An 11,656-nucleotide genomic window follows, 5' to 3' on the forward strand; every position below is an offset into this window, starting at 1 on the left:
GGGGGGCAGAGGAGAGAGGGAGAGATGGTGAGAGGGAGTGAGGAGAGAGAGAGAAAACCGCTTCAACGCTGGTCTCCGGCGGCGGTCCACATCGGCAACAAGCCAGCCCATGTTCCTGGTGGGCCCAACCAAGAAAGACAATCTTATGATCTCCCAACTAGAGAAAACCGCTAAAGTATTTGCATAGGACCCACCGCCCAGGCTCCCTTCTCCCTTTATAAAAACAACCGACCTCCCCTCCACAGCCCATCATCAACTTCTCTCTTCAGCTCTTTATCTCTCTACAGCTCTTTATCTCTCTACAGCTCTTCTTCTCTCTACAGCTCTTCTTCTCTCTTACAGCTCTACATCTCGCTCTCTAACTCAGGAAAGAAGAAGGCAGAAACAAGCCAGGTTTTCTCTCTACACATCCAGCCATGGCACCAGCGGCGGGCTTCGTACTCGGCGTTCTCCTCTTCGCGACGGTTCTCCGGTCGAGCGCCGCCCAGGGCGGCTGGCAGAACGCCCACGCCACCTTCTACGGCGGCGGCGACGCCTCCGGCACAATGGGTACGTATTTCCCTCTCCTTGGAGAGATAGATAACGAGATGCGCATGAGAAGAGAGATGGACAGATCGCCAGTTTCTGTGAGGGATCGATCCTTTTCTCTCTCTCAGCTTCGGTTGCCAGAGACAGATAGGCAAGTAAATAAAGAGATGATAAAAAATTGGGTAGCTAGATGGAGAGACATCGGTACCCAATAAACATAACGAGGAGTGACTGAGTGGCAGAGAGGAAGAGAGATAGATGGACGGAGAGAAAAACAAAGAGAAGAGATGAATCTCCGCATCGCTTCTCTAGAAAATCGCGACCCAAAAGAGTTCTCGAGTTTTAGAGTTCTAGAAAAGTAAATAAATGTAGAGAACTGTAACGAGAGATAGCGAGCTGTACAGAGTTGTAAAAGAGATAGAGGAGAGCAATGGAGGGACGTAGAGAAATATAAAGGAGAGAGTACTAGAGACTGATATATGTAGAGAGTTGTAGAGGGAGAGATAGGTGCAGAGATTTGTAAAGAGAGAGTGAGGGGTGTAAAGACAGAGATAGACACAGAGGAAAACTGAACTAAAAATTGGATAATGATGCAGGTGGGGCATGCGGATACGGAAACCTATACAGCCAGGGTTATGGGACGAACACGGCGGCGCTAAGCACGGCGCTGTTCAACAACAGGCTGAGCTGCGGATCCTGCTACACGATCAAGTGCGCCGGCGACCCAAAATGGTGCTTACCCGGAACCATCACCGTCACGGCCACCAACTTCTGCCCGCCCAACCCTTCCATCCCCAGCGACAACGGCGGCTGGTGCAACCCCGCGCGAGCACTTCGACTTAGCCCAGCCCGCCTTCCTCAAAATCGCCCAGTACCGCGCCGGCATCGTCCCCGTCGCCTACCAGCGCGTCCCCTGCGTGAAGTCCGGCGGAATCCGCTTCACCGTCAACGGCCACAGCTTCTTCAACCTCGTTCTCGTCACCAACGTCGGAGGCGCTGGCGACGTCGTCGCCGTTGCCTTGAAGACTCCCACCTCCGACTGGCAGGCCCTCTCGCAACTGGGGCCAGAACTGGCAAAGCAACGCCAACCTCGGTAGCCAGAGCCTCTCCTTCAAGGTCACCACCAGCGACGGAAGGACGGTCGTCAGCTACGACGTCGCCCCTCGCGGCTGGTCCTTTGGCCAGACCTTCGAGGGCAACCAGTTCTAGCCGGTTCGGGCTGCGGCGCCACGTCTGGAGCCCGCCTGCATACACTTTAAACTGTTTTACCGATTTGTATTATTCATGGAATGGGTGCCCTCGGCTGGCCCTGCCGCCATTGGCAGGGCCCAAGCTGAAGGTGATCTTTAGTGGTAGAAGAAAGTGAAAGAAAAGAAATTGCGTCAGCAGAAAACATCGTATCTATTGAATAAACAAATGTCCTTCCAAATTTAAATGCCCTTCTATCGACAATTCAAAGTATGCAGAAGACCAAGGAAACCTAGTGGAAAACATATAATTAGACATAGAATGGGAAAAAACCCTCAAAACCTAAACGGCCTACTCTCATGTAATTTACGTGTTTAATATCACTCAAATAAAAATAAATCATGGTTGTGAAGGGTTTAAATAATCTATTACACCCCTAGGACGAAGTGTAATTTTGTTTTTTGTATTTGATGGCATTTTATTAATTTTTTTCTGACATTAATTTTATAATTTTAAATGCTAAAAAACAGAAATTACCTGCTCCGGCGATCACTGGGGGCGACTGCGGCGGTGGCGTTGGTAGAGTGGCGGCAGAGCAGAGACGCGGCGGTGGTGAAGCGACGTTGGAGCATCAACACAACGGTGGCAGAGCGGTGGTGGGATTATATATTCTTTTAATCAATGAATATAATTTTATTGTTTTTTTTTCGGTTTTTATATGGCGGGTTCGACCTTGTTCGATCCAGTTTCGGACCAGTTCAAACTGGTTGACCTCTTTTGGACTTACCAAAAATCAAGTAAGTGCTCACTGTTGATACCTCCGTGCCCGGTGGGTGCAGCTGTGGCGAGCGCGCGTGACCGGCGGGCAAGTGTGCTCGCTAGCGAAACCGTGCTGACGTGCCGTGCAAACCCATGGACAAGGACAGCGAAGATAGAAATAATTTGAGTTTGAAAGGTTCAAAAGTGAAAATTTTAATGAAAAGTTTCTAGGGACGAAGTGGAGAGAGCAGCAGAGTCTAGAGAGCAATAGAGATGGATTTAGAGAGAGAACGAAACGGTTTTAGGGAGAGAAAAGGTCCAAATGAGGAGATAGAGAGATAAAATGAAGAAGAGGGTAGAAGGAGTTTGAGATGGAATTTGAAAGTGCAAATGAAGGAGATTTTTCTATGAAATTGGGGAGGATGAACTTGGCCTATGGATGAAGTCTAGGTACAGAAAGGGTGGATTCTAGAGAGAAAGTATGGAAAAATGAGTGTTTAGAGTGAGAAAGTGTTGTTTTAAAGGGACGATGGATAGATAATCATGGGAAAATGTAGACCTAAGTTCTTAAAAACCTCAGTGGAAGTTTACTGAGCCCTCAATGCTTCCTCTCAAGTCTGAGTCCTTAGATTTTTCCAGGATAAGGCATTTCTCAATGCATTCAATAGATGTGGCTAAGAGAAAACTTCAATAACCTCACATTAAGCATGTAGAACAACCTGGATTCTGAAATATGCCTTATCTTGCTAGCCAGCCACTTGCTAGAGCACCTCCAGAACGAGGGGAAATGAAGGAGAAAACAGCATATTTATACATTGGAACAAATACTAAAATACCACTTTGGGCATGTTCTATGCTCTTTTCTTGCCTTTTGCCTCTTTTTATCCATTGATTTAGAGCTTCCCGTAGTAATCTTTAGCTTCTTTCTTTGTAAGTCTTTTGAAGCCCAATGGGCATGCCAGGTTGTGGCCCGTTTCCTCAGACCTCTCTTTTGTAGGCCCACAGCACCTTTTGCACCTTTCTTGCCCCTATTGAGAATTACTCAACTCTCAAAAAATTTCCAACTCTTTAAGAATTACCATCTTCTCATTCATACAAATTCTGCACATGTGAAACTATAGAATACGCATCAGCAATACAATTTATTGACTTCAAAGAAGTCAAGGAGTTTAGTAAAAAATAACCATAATGTGCAAAAATTAGAATTTACAGCTATTGCACAAATATTTAGTTCATTCAAGTGATAAAATGATAAGTTAATAATACCAAAAATCCTAAACGTATGGAAATATACACGGGTTTATCATGTTATTAGCATGCAAGAGCGGTGACATCTCGATATAATTTTTTAAATATCTTATGCAGCGCACATATATTATATAGTTATAATCCTTTCAAATAACCCTTGTGAGACTAATGCGTAATCCTTTTTTTCCTAGAACATGTGGTGCGATCTGGACATTCCGTCTAGATCGTATGGTGAGAAAGGCCACCCGCTATTTCTCCCTCATCCAATTACTTTTTCTGTGCAATATGGCTGCCTAAGGACGCTTTGAGTCAGATTGTACAGCAGAGGATCACCCGCCCAACATTTTCACCCTACTCATTTTTGATTGCCCATATGGCTCAATTTGGGCAGTTCTGTCCATATTGAATTGCTGAGAGAATATTGACATATGATATATGTGCATAGTGAGATCCATAGGCACATGTCCATCCTCCCAGTAGCTTTGGAGTATGGAGTTTGGCGGGCTGTTATCCCCTCTAAAACTTGTCATTGATTTCTTAAAGAGATCATATCTGTGCTTGCCAAACCTTTTTGGTGTAATAATTAGACCTTAATCACCTTTGCTCTCTCTATATTTCTACCTCGACTTGTCCTCAATTTACTCGTAATTATCAGATCTTAGACTTGTTGCAAAGCTAGTCCAGTTTCTTCCTAAATACATGATTCATATATCTCAGCCAACCTCATTTATTCATCTAATTTTCTGAATTACCTCAGAATGTTTGACATTGTTATGCCCCATTCCTTGTGGATTCGAACTCCACACGCCACTACACTTTGTTTTTAAGCATAAGTTCAGAGCGTTCTACTTGATTTTACTCACGTGTAATTTTGTGTTTTCAATTAACATAAAAGACGCTTGCCACTACACTTTATGCTATTTAAACTGTGCTTCTAGCTTTGTTTTTAAGTTTTTCAGCCCTTGAGTCAGAGCGTTTGGTGTGCTTGTGGGGTGCTTCTGATTGATGGTCCGACAACAATAATAGACACATGTGATAAAGTGATTTTTAGTACTAAAAATATACACATTTTAGAATTACTTTATTATTTTTATATCTATTTTTCTATAAATTTCCTTCCATATATTTGTTCTTAAAAATCTTCAACATGACCATTTGTTCTCCCTAAAATCCTAAATAGTGCTTTAAGACTAGAGTTTATCTCATGTCGAAAAATGTTTTGGAATTATTAGTCCAGTAAACTTTAAGTGAAAAACAAGAAGAACAAAAAAAAAGTATTCTAGCGGCTAGTTGAATTAAGAAACACGCCAGTAGTCCAGCGAGTCACCAGCCAGCGAGTTCATGACACTGACTTTAGCCAGTAGCCATCGAGCACGGCCACACAAGGAGCCCACTGAAAACACCCTAAATTTGGTGTTTAATTCAATTTACTAGCATAAGTTTCTTCATCTAAAGAGTTTAAAATAGACTTGTTATCATATATTTACATGTTAATTATTATTCCAAGTGAATTCTGATTTTATTCTAATTTCATGTTTATTTAAGAATTTTATGGAACTTATTTAAGCTTGGAATAACTCTGCTTAAATGGAAATGCAGGTTTAAAAAATAATTTTAATGTCAATTGACGTTGGATGAATTACTGAACATTCTAGATTTTTCTAGAATTTTATTGAATTTGTGTGGAATTGTTTCGAGGAAGAAATGAATTTTTAAGTAGAAAAGGATATAATCATAAGCAATTTGGGAGTTTAAAGTAATTTCTAAAGTGAGAGGGACTCTTTTAAATTGTGGTTACAAATTGCGCTTAAAAAGCTACTTTTCATGCGGTTGAATAAAAATAATTGCGGGGTCTTGTCGAATTAATCTCAATTTTTCTATGGTTTTTCTTAGGGAAATATGGAGGAGAGAGAAACATATGGTGATAATCTCAAACTTAGGGGTGTTAATTCATCGTTGGTAATTGAGATTATTCAATAAAAGTTATATTTAATGGTGCTTACTTAAGAATATTTAGTTAGTGATGAGTATGGACCGTGTCCCCATGGAACACTGATTAAGGAATTAAGTTCTTATTATAGCGATGATCCATGGGAAAAGAGATGAAAAGGAAAGTAGAGTATGTGAGCAAGGGATCTCGAGTAAAAGGATATAAGTTATATGCTCATTTATTTAGTAAAGAAAAGAGTAAGCGAACATGAATTATGCGAAGCGGCATGGGCATGAGTTAGGTAATCTGGAGGACACGATGGTGGGCAGTGTGTGAAGGATGGTAGTGAAATAAAGTAAAATGGACAGGATAGGGAGGCAGTGCGAGGATACAAGAAAGTAAAATGTAAGTGAAAAGAATACGATAAAGCCTAATTACGCTAACTATGATATCGGAAAATAAACAACGTAAGTAAGACGCTTACCTTAGATCCTTACGTTTTTCCAGGATCAGGGCAATTTATGAGGGCTAGTAAGCTCACCCTCTTCTCCAATGCTTCTGCCCACACACCCAGGACACCAAGAACACACTTGATGGATCTCAAAACTCACTATCTTTCAATCAGCCCACACAGGTAGAAAGCAAGTTCAAGATGAATTTTACAGTGATCCAGGCCTCTATTTATACATCACGAGATATGGATGAAAGGAGGAGAAGAAGACGAAGCAGGGCTGAACATTTCAGCTCAATCTGAGTTGTAGATCAAACGTTATGGCTGTTTGAAGCAGGGCTGAACATTTCAGCCAATCCTAGGCCTTGATTCTTTCTTTCTCCTCCCCAGCTTCCTCATCGTGCACTTCCGTTAAGAAGTCAAAGCGCTTGAAATTCTGTGCATTTGTATTCCGTGAATGCGCTTTTTGGAGTCCAATGTACCAAAAAATGATAAACAGAAAGAGTGAAATAATAAATAAAAAAAGAAAGAAAGACTCTTTCTCGAGTATGACCTGGCGGCACGTCAGTGCGCGCCGCAAAACCCTCTTTCTCATTTTTTTTTTCTTTTGTTTAAAATAAGTGGACACGAGCGCACCACATCGCTCGTGCCATTTCAAAGAAAAAAAGAAATAAAAAGTATGTTTTGTCCCTTTGTGCCTTGGTCCACATGTCATCTAATGCAAAAAATGTGTGGTCCCAAAAAAACCTGTCAGTCATAAGTGCAATCATCGGTTCGCAAATTGCGAAGCAATGATTGGCTGGGTAATGATTGGCTGATGCCTATCGTTAACTTAGCTAATGAGTGGCTGGCCCCAATCTTCTGCAAGGACTAGGATTTGTCGCCTTCTGAAAGTTCTAGAAAAAATCATATTCTGTCTCAAAAATTATATTCTTTGAAAATCGCTCGTAAGAAAATTTCCACGAAAGACACAAAAATGTAGAAAAGTCAGGAATTCATTCTAAAAATAGATGAAATCATTTTTTAGCTTGATTACACGCAAATATGAGTGATCCAATGCAAATAGACATCTAAATATAATCATATTAGCATACTTAATATGAAAGTTATTAGAGGGGCCTATCTCCTATTATTGTTTGGTGGCGTCAGTTTTTTAGTGGGCCCACGCGATAAAATCTCGATGGTTCAAAAAGAATCCGGCGACTTAAATGCAATCGGTAGAGGCATCTTTTGAGGCGCTAAGTGCACCGCCCGTGGTCTGCATACAAAGATGCACACACATGAGATGACGTTGCAACACCAGATAGGTTGCCTCCGGTAAAAGCGCACAGGTAAGTGCAAATTGATACGTATTTTATTTATTTTTTATTTCCTCGGGGCACACGGCGCAGCGAGACAGAACCGGCCAAAATGCAGTTAAAATTTTCCAGCCCATCAGGAAGCGACACAACATTGCGTGTAATTCAAAATTTAATTAAAAAATGATATATTGATCCAATGGCTAAGATAGGTCAATATTTATTTATTAATTGCTCTTAATCCTGGAGTAGTTTTGAGTTCACAATTTATGGGTTTGCTCATATTGGCCTCTTCTCTCTATCTCTATGTTTGGATCATTCAGATCAAGGCTAGATCGAGCGAAAGAATCATTACTTGTTGGGAGTAAAACGGCAGTGTTTACCATTTAACCTAAATACAAAGATAGAAATTCAAATGGATGAGGTCATTATGGAAGGGGCTGTTTCACATGTGCAAGACAGATAAGAGAACCAGCCCAGATCAACTATATTTGCTTCTTTGTATTTATTTTTTAAATTTTTTCGTGTAATTTAGATTATTTTCTAATGAATCTCTTGATTGGTGTTCTTAATATTAGCATGATACTCGAAATCGCTTGGCTTGAGCTGCATGCACAAGTCCTTACACTGAAGTACCAAATAGGATTGATTGTTGAATTGAAATAACTATTCCACTTGCACATTTAAAAACAAAGAAATCATCAAAGAAAAAAAAGAATTTGACTCCTGGGAAAGATTAGGGTAAGTTAATGAGAAGTGGCAAGTTAGTTTGGATAACCAGTTCCCCCCAAAACAAATTGACATTGAATTGACATTGAAGTGACTACTTTGATCCCTTTTATTGGATCTAAGAAGTCAATTTAGAGATCCTTACCTCTTCTATTCTTCCCGTCTCCTCTACCCTCCTTTCCAAATTCTTCGTCTAATTATAGTGATTTGATCTTCATTGAAGATTAAATTAGCCCTAATTAGGGTCAAATTATTCATTTTAGATCACTAATTGAATTACCCTACTAGCTTCCCTTGGACGATACCTACTCTTACCTTTATACGTCTTAAGTTAGGGTTTTATAAATTGTATTGCATAAGCTGAAATCAACAACGATAAGGGTTTAGAATTGGATAATTCACCCCTTATTTTTGTCTTCTCACCCAATCGCTGGCACACTAAGCGCATAGAGAGGCCCGCACACTAGGGACGCATAGAGGCCCAACAACAGGCACACAAAGGTCTTGTTGAGAAGTTTGCGTGGGCATGCGAGAGATGATGGATAGGCTGGTGGGAAGAATGTTCCTGGTTGCAACAGGGGACGGTCTCGCTTAAATTTCTACAGGTTAAGTACCAGGTGCTTTGAAACAAGAGCGCATTTCTCTTTCCGTCTCTACCCTCTTTTCACTCTATCTCTTTCTCTCACCGATACCCTCTTATCTCTACTGATCATTTGCTCACTCTCCCTCTAGACCAACACCGACATTTTGTCTCAACCCTGTCGTTTTCTCTCTCTTACATCAGACTCCTCCCTGTCGTGACTATTTTGTCCACCATGTGTTTCAATCTATCTCTCTATCTCTCCGTATCAATATCACGTTCTCTGGCAAGTGACAAACAGATATCTTTTGCTCTCTCTACCTTCCCTGATCTTTCCTTGTCTATCTCGCCTCGACCCACGTATCTATCTCTTTATCTTCCTCTTCCTCTCACTGTTTCTCTCTCTCTCCTCTCTCTAACTATCAACCTATCCATCTATATTTCTTTCTCTTTCTCTCTCTCTATTTATCTATTTCTGTATCGATCTATATGTCTCTCTCTCTCCATCCTCCGGTATCTATTTGTCGTGACTATTAATCCTTCTATATCTCTTTCTATCTTTCCTCGTCGAATTTTCTTTCCTAGATTATAGCTTATCCATTTATCTACAACACCGCTGCTCCATATCGTTTCCTAGGAGCTACTTCCTGACTATTGGTATTCTCTGAATTTGGAATCTGATCATTTATTGGAGAAATATCAAAGGTCTCGACCTATTTCTCTAAAAGTAAATGGTTTTGATAATACCATCGAACTGGAAGTTATCAACTCTGTCTAATGCAATGCACCAAGTCTAGCCGTACGATCCGGATCTTCAACCGTCACTTTCTCTCTCGGACTACGTCTCTTTTTTTGTCACGAAGGAGAGACTCACTTTGGATATCTATACAGATAGAGTAACATGCGAGCTGGAATATTTGCTCCCTGATTTGGACATGGAGATTAGTTTTGTGGATTAAAGAAAGGGGATAGAGAGAGAGAGGAAAAGAAGGAGATAGAAGGGAGAGAAAGGTAGGGGGAGGGAGATAGAGGGGGGGAGAGGGGAAGAGAGAGAGAGAGGAAAAGGAGACAGAAGGGGAGAGAGATAGAAGGGGGGAGGGGAGAGAGAGGGGAAGAGAAGGAGAGAGAGGGGCAGAGGAGAGAGGAGAGATGGTGAGAGGGAGTGAGGAGAGAGAGACAAAACCGCTTCAACGCTGGTCTCCCGCGGCGGTCCACATCGGCAACAAGCCAGCCCATGTTCCTGGTGGGCCCAACCAAGAAAGACAATCTTATGATCTCCCAACTAGAAAACCGCTAAAGTATTTGCATAGGACCCACCGCCCAGGCTCCTTCTCCTTTATAAAACAACCGACCTCCCCTCCACAGCCCATCATCAACTTCTCTCTTCAGCTCTTTATCTCTCTACAGCTCTTTATCTCTCTACAGCTCTTCTTCTCTCTACAGCTCTTCTTCTCTCTTACAGCTCTACATCTCGCTCTCTAACTCAGGAAAGAAGAAGGCAGAAACAAGCCAGGTTTTCTCTCTACACATCCAGCCATGGCACCAGCGGCGGGCTTCGTACTCGGCGTTCTCCTCTTCGCGACGGTTCTCCGGCCGAGCGCCGCCCAGGGCGGCTGGCAGAACGCCCACGCCACCTTCTACGGCGGCGGCGACGCCTCCGGCACAATGGGTACGTATTTCCCCTCTCCTTGGAGAGATAGATAACGAGATGCGCATGAGAAGAGAGATGGACAGATCGCCAGTTTCTGTGAGGGATCGATCCTTTTCTCTCTCTCAGCTTCGGTTGCCAGAGACAGATAGGCAAGTAAATAAAGAGATGATAAAAAATTGGGTAGCTAGATGGAGAGACATCGGTACCCAATAAACATAACGAGGGAGTGACTGAGTGGCAGAGAGGAAGAGAGATAGATGGACGGAGAGAAAAACAAAGAGAAGAGATGAATCTCCACATCGCTTCTCTAGAAAATCATGACCCAAAAAGAGTTCTCGAGTTTTAGAGTTCTAGAAAAGTAAATAAATGTAGAGAACTGTAACGAGAGATAGCGAGCTGTACAGAGTTGTAAAAGAGATAGAGGGAGAGCAATGGAGGGACGTAGAGAAATATAAAGGGAGAGAGTACTAGAGACTGATATATGTAGAGAGTTGTAGAGGAGAGATAGGTGCAGAGATTTGTAAAGAGAGAGTGAGGGTGTAAAGACAGAGATAGACACAGAGGAAGAAAACTGAACTAAAAATTGGATAATGATGCAGGTGGGGCATGCTGATACGGAAACCTATACAGCCAGGGTTATGGGACGAACACGGCGGCGCTAAGCACGGCGCTGTTCAACAACGGGCTGAGCTGCGGATCCTGCTACACGATCAAGTGCGCCGGCGACCCAAAATGGTGCTTACCCGGAACCATCACCGTCACGGCCACCAACTTCTGCCCGCCCAACCTTCCATCCCCAGCGACAACGGCGGCTGGTGCAACCCCGCGCGAGCACTTCGACTTAGCCCAGCCCGCCTTCCTCAAAATCGCCCAGTACCGCGCCGGCATCGTCCCCGTCGCCTACCAGCGCGTCCCCTGCGTGAAGTCCGGCGGAATCCGCTTCACCGTCAACGGCCACAGCTTCTTCAACCTCGTTCTCGTCACCAACGTCGGAGGCGCTGGCGACGTCGTCGCCGTTGCCTTGAAGACTCCCACCTCCGACTGGCAGGCCCTCTCGCAACTGGGGCCAGAACTGGCAAAGCAACGCCAACCTCGGTAGCCAGAGCCTCTCCTTCAAGGTCACCACCAGCGACGGAAGGACGGTCGTCAGCTACGACGTCGCCCCTCGCGGCTGGTCCTTTGGCCAGACCTTCGAGGGCAACCAGTTCTAGCCGGTTCGGGCTGCGGCGCCACGTCTGGAGCCCGCCTGCATACACTTTAAACTGTTTTACCGATTTGTATTATTCATGGAATG

General features: G+C 43.2%; 2 pseudogenes; both read left to right on the plus strand.

Moving 5' to 3' along the window:
* The first annotated feature begins 274 nt into the window (after positions 1–274).
* LOC144706529 (expansin-A10-like) lies at positions 275–1,836 on the plus strand (annotated as a pseudogene).
* Positions 1,837–10,247: 8,411 nt separating this feature from the next.
* LOC144706549 (expansin-A10 pseudogene) lies at positions 10,248–11,656 on the plus strand (annotated as a pseudogene).

This window comes from Wolffia australiana, chromosome 8 (assembly GCF_029677425.1).
Source record: "Wolffia australiana isolate 7733 chromosome 8, ASM2967742v1".
NCBI classification, from domain to species: Eukaryota; Viridiplantae; Streptophyta; class Magnoliopsida; order Alismatales; family Araceae; genus Wolffia; species Wolffia australiana.